Raw genomic sequence first — 6000 nt, 5'->3', positions numbered from 1 at the left:
TTTTATCTATTTTTTGATCTTAAGAGAAAAGAATATATAAAACTATGTGTGCATTCTTTATACATGGAAGGGAATTCCTACTATCAATTTATTTTATCTATATAGTATTTTGACTATAACTGACACTCTGAATCTTGATTTTCCTCCTTCTTTCTTCCTCCTTCCACAACATAATGATTGTGTATCTGTGCAGAATAATTAATAAAAATGAGAGGAATCATATTGTTTTTTTCAGGATATGCTTTCTTTTCAATGTTTCCTGTACAGAAACTATCTGACATCAATTCAAGAGAAAACCCTTGGTCCAGTGAAGACTCAATGCCCCAACCTCAGGGGTTACTAGGGTGGTGTGGTGGGTGTGGGATTGGTGGGGAAGACCCCTCATAGAAGCAGGGTACAGGGGAAATGGGATAGGGGGATTGTGGAGGAAAAATTAGGAAGGAGGATAACATTTGAAATGTAAATAACCGATTAGTTATTAGTTAGATAAATTACATCATTGATTCCATTCCCTTTCCTCTCTCAAACACTTATAATGCAACCCTTTACTCTCTCCAAGCCATAGCCTCATTTCTTTAACGTGTGTTTGTGTGTTTGTGCGTGTATGTGTGTGTGTGTGTGTGTGTGGGTGGGTGGGTGTGGGTGTGTGTGTGTGTCTGCATGTGTGTCTATTTCTGTGTGTTGCTGTGTGTGTATTTTTTAATATACAAATGCAACTCATTCAGACCATTTACTATTACATACATGTAGATATTTCACAACTCACCCTTTCGTCTTGGATAAACAATTTGCGGCTCCTCCCAGATAACTTACTGACATTTTTATTTCTGTGAAAAACACAGTGTATAAGACAACTTTAAACAGAAATTATTTCACTATGGACTTGCTTAAAGTTTTAGTGACTATCATGGTGAGTACCCTGTCAGCAGCCAGGCATTCTGGGGTTATAGTTCAGAGCTTGTATGTAACAATAAATTGGCTGTTATAGAGAGTCCAACTTGGAGTATCTGGGGCTCTTAAGCTCTCAAGTTTAACCCTATCTCCCAATGAGCTCATGTTTCCTAATTCTTCTCATAGAGTTCCAGGAAACATGGAATAAGCCTTCAATTATAAGAACCAATTTTGGACATACTCATTCCAACCTAGGTAAGACAATTTTTCCAACTCTTCACATTCCCTTGTTACCTGTGGTTTTGGTCGAGGGTTGAGCCCCTTTAAAATAATCCTTTTCAATACTAATATTCCTATCTGTTTCAGTCTTTTTGTGTCTCCTTTAGATAAAAGTCTTGATGAGTCTTTATCGGTATAAGTTCTCTGACATTTATAGGACACATAACCTCCTGACTAACTAACTTCAGCATAGAATCTATGAAATTTGTTATGATGCTTGGCATATGTTTTTAGCTATGGTATACTTTGTAGAAACTGATGTCTCCTTTTCTATATTTCTGATAAATAGAAAGCTATATATGACTTTTGGTTATATCTCAAAGTATTTTCCATTTAGGTTCAGATTTTATGCTTTAAATTAAGGTATTTGGAGTCAATTTCTGAACAGTATTATGAGTTAGTTCTAACTTCATCGTTCTACATATGGATGTTTAGTTTGATCAGAAATATTTAGTGAGTTGTGTCTTTTTTAATTAAAAATATTATAATTCCTTTTTATTTTACTTTTATACTCAAGATTTTATTCCCCTCCCAGTCCACCCTCCTATTGTTCCACATCCCATACCTCCTCCCAGCTCCAAGTCTCTAGCCCCAAGGCTTCACGAGGATATCCCCAACTAATCTACCCCACTAGACCGCTAAACTTCCTGGGGCCTCCAGTATTTTGAGGGTGAGGTGCATCTTCTCTGACTGAACTCAGATCTGAGAGTCCTCTCTGTGTATGTGTCAGTGGCCTTATATCCACTGTTATATGCTGCATGATTGGTAATCCAGTGTCTGAGAGATCTCAGGGGTCCAGGTTAATTCAGACCATTGGACCTCTTACAGGGGTGCCTTCCTCCTCAGCATCCTCCAGCTTTTTCTGAAAACAACCACAGGGTTGAACAGCTTCTATCTACGTATTGTGTACAAATATCTGACTCTTTGAGCTGTTTTGGAGTTTTTTGGAGGACAGCCATCATAGGTTTCTTTTGGTGAGAGCTCCATAGCCTCAGCAATGGTATCAGCCCCCCGCCCCCCATCTTGAGCTGTGTCATTTATCTTACTAAATAATATGTTTGGTGTTTTTGAAATATTTGTCAATAAATTAGTTAGGTGTAATTTTGGGAATTAACTGTATACGAGCTATTCAGGCCTCATAGCTTGAGCATTTGTTTTTGTAATAAAATCGTGATATTTTTGTTATAATTTCCCTAGAATTCATGCTGTAAAATCTATTCTGTTGGCTTTGCTCATAAATATTTTGGCTGTATTTTGTTCCTAAATGTGAATTTCAGTAATTTTATATCATTTATCTTCATGAAGTCTCAAATCTTTGTCCCTTTATTGTTTATTTTCTTCTTCATTTCATGAATTTATGAATTGATCTCCAATATTTCCTTTTACTTTCCTATTGAGGGTTTACTTTCTTCACATTTACTGGGCTAGAGCTGCAGTGCATTAGTTTACCTACACCACCCCTGGTTTGCTCTTAGTGTTTGAATAAGTTCGTTGAAAATATGTAAGTGGAGTTAATTTTTTTTGATTTTTCCCTTATTTTTGCTCCCCTATTTGTCTGTTTGTTTGTTTGATTCAATAAATGTTCTCTTATCAAAATAGAGCTTAAAAATTATCCAAGCTGCTTCGCTGATGAGGTAAAAAATAATCCCCCTTTCACTTCTGTAATAAGATATAACCAATTCCCAGGAAAGTATTTTATGTGTGATCTAGACACCTACGCTCAGATCTTCATGGATATGCATGACCTTACAAAGCAATCCCCTGAGCATATCAGTCTCCTCACTTGTAAAAACTCCCTTCTAGAACAATTTTTTCTTTATTTCTTAATTTTCGCAAAAGCTTGCATGATGTATTTTTATTATTGTATTTCATTATTGGAATTTATTCAATAAACATGCATCATTTAACAATATTCCATGCATTCTCTTAATTTTTGTATATTTTATTTAGTTAGAGAAAATATAAGTCTTTATTCAAATATTTTGTTTTTTATAAATGATTTATCTCCCAAAATATAGTTTGAGAACACTGCATGGGCAGTACGTGTATTTTTTAGTGTGTGGGTGTAATATCCTGTGAAATTTATTAAGTTTCTATGATCTATAATGTCATTAATCAATGAAATTTAATACTTTTCCCTGTGATCAGCTTAGAGGTGTGAGTAGGAAATGGTAATACTCTACTCTAATTGAATTGAGTGTAGGTGAGTTTTTACATACAGTGTGACATGTTGTATGGAACTTGTTGACAGATGTGCAGAAAATGTGTCTTTAGAATTAGAATTTTCTTAACTTAGTGTTTCATTAAGATAATGTCACTCACTAACTGGGACTTCCACAACTGTTTCCTAATTATTTTTGATGGGAAAAAGATTTTTCACCCTTCAATTCTAAGGCTGTGTTGTTTTTTCTTTTGTTCTGTGTATTAGTTCTGTGGATAGATGAAAATATAGAAATCTTACTGATTAATATATCTTGATATACTCTATCTTGTGTTAGTAGAATTGAGGGTCATTGACATTTACAATTTGTTGTTATTTTATAGTATTTTGTAATTATTTATTCTTAATCATGTTTACTATTTTAGAGTTATTTGTTATTTGTTGTTTGTTGTTTCTCTGATTTGTAGACACATTTCTCTGTATTTGTAGGACTTCTTAAAATATCTTCTGACTTGAAGGTTAAATTGCTTTAGTTTATAATTTGTGGTTATAATAAAATTATTTTTAAGTATTAAATGTAGACTTGATACATATAGTAATCTAGGCATCAGTTATTATTAACCATTTAATAAGCACTTGTTTATTTTGATCTTTAAAATCTGAAACTTGAAGCAACATCATTAAAATGAGGAACTAGACAAGGCTGTCCATTCTCTCCTTACCTATTTAATATAGTACTGGAAGTCCTGGCCAAAGCAATCAGACAAAAAAAGAGGTCAAAAGGATAGTTTGGAAAGGAAGAAGTAAAAATATCACTATTTGCAGATGATATGATAGTATACTTAAGTGACCCCAAAAATTTCACCAGAGAACTTTTACAGCTGTTAAACTCCTTCATCAAAAGGGCCTGATATAAAATTAACTCAAATCCGTAGTCTTTCTCTACTCAAAGGATAAACAGGCTGAGAAAGAAATCGAAGAATCTACACCCTTCAGAATAGTCAGAAAGAATACAAAATATCTTGGTGTGACCCTAACCAAGCAAATGAAGGATCTGTATGACAAAAATTTAAAGTCTCTGAAGAAGAAAATTGAAGAAGACCTCAGAAGTTGGAAAGGATCCCGTGCTCAATGATTGGAAGGATTGGCACAGAAAAAAAAAAAAAAATGGTCATCTTGCCTAAGGGAATCTACAAATTCAATACAATCCTGATCAAAATTCAAACTCAATTTTTCATAGAGTGAGAAAGATCAATTTGCAAATACATTTAGAATAATAAATAACCCAGAATAGCAAAAAAAAAAAAAAAAAAAAAAAAAAAAAAAAAAAAAAAAAAAAAAACCTTCTCAAAAGAAAAAAAATTCAGTGGAATCACCATCTCAGTTCTCAAGTTGTATTACAGGTCAATTATGATAAAAAAAATTGCATGGTATAGGTACAAAGACAAGCTGATAGAACAACGGAATAGAATCAAAGACTCAGAAATGAACCCACACACCTATGGTCACTTGATCTTTGACAAAGTAGCTAAGATCTTGCAATCGAAAAAAGACAGCCTTTTCAAGAAATGGTGCTTGTTCAACTGGCAGTCAACATGCAGAAAAATGCAAATCTATCCTTTCTTATCTCCTTGTTTAAAGCTCTAGCCCAATGGATCATAGATCTCCACATAAAACTAAGTATATTGAAACTAATATAACAAAAATTAGGGAAGAGCTTAAAACACATAGGCACGGGGGAAAATTTCCTGAACAGAACACCATTGGCATATGCTCTAAGATGAAGAATCCACAAAAGGGTCCTCATGAAATTGCAAAGCTACTATAAGGCAAAGGACACTGTTAAAAGGACAAAATGACAACCAACAGATTGGGAAAAGATCTTTACCAATTAATTCTACATCTGATAGAGGTTTGGTATACAATATATGCAAAGAACTAAGGAAGTTAGACTCTAGAGAATAAAATAATTCTATTAAAAATGGGGAACAGAGCTAAACAAATAATTCTCAACTGAGGAATATGGAATACCTGAGAAGCATCTAAAGAAATGCTCAACATCCCTAATCATCAGCAAATTGCAAATCAAAACAACCCTAAGCTTTCACCTTACACTGGTAAGAATGGCTCAGATCAAAAAAATAAGGTGACAACAGATGCTGGCAAGAATGTGGAGAAAAAGCAACACTCTTCCACTGTTGGGGGGTTTTAAACTGGTACAACCACTATGAAAATTAGTCTGGCAGTACCTCAGAAAATTGTCCATAATACCACCTGAAGATCCAGCTATTCCACTCCTGGGCATATACCCAAAAGAAGCTCCAACATCTAACAAGGACACATGCTCATCTATGTTCGGAGCAGCCTTATTTATAATACCCAGAGGCTGGAAATCACCCAGATGTCCTAAAAAAAAAGAATACAGAAATTTTGGGACAGATACACAATGGAGTACTTTCTACTCAGCTGTTAAAAACAATGAGTTCATAAAATTCCTAGGCAAATGGATGGAATTGAAGCTATCATCCTGAGTGAGGTAACCCAGTCACAAAAGAGCACTCATGGTATGTACTCATTTATAAGTGAATACTAGCCCAAAAAGCTCGGAATACCCCAGAAACCATCCACAGAACTTGTGAAGCTCAAAGAGTAGGAAGGCTAGAAAATGG

This window comes from Micromys minutus, assembly GCF_963924665.1.
Source record: "Micromys minutus genome assembly, chromosome: 6".
Taxonomy (NCBI): Eukaryota; Metazoa; Chordata; class Mammalia; order Rodentia; family Muridae; genus Micromys; species Micromys minutus.
This window is presented reverse-complemented; position numbering follows the sequence as displayed.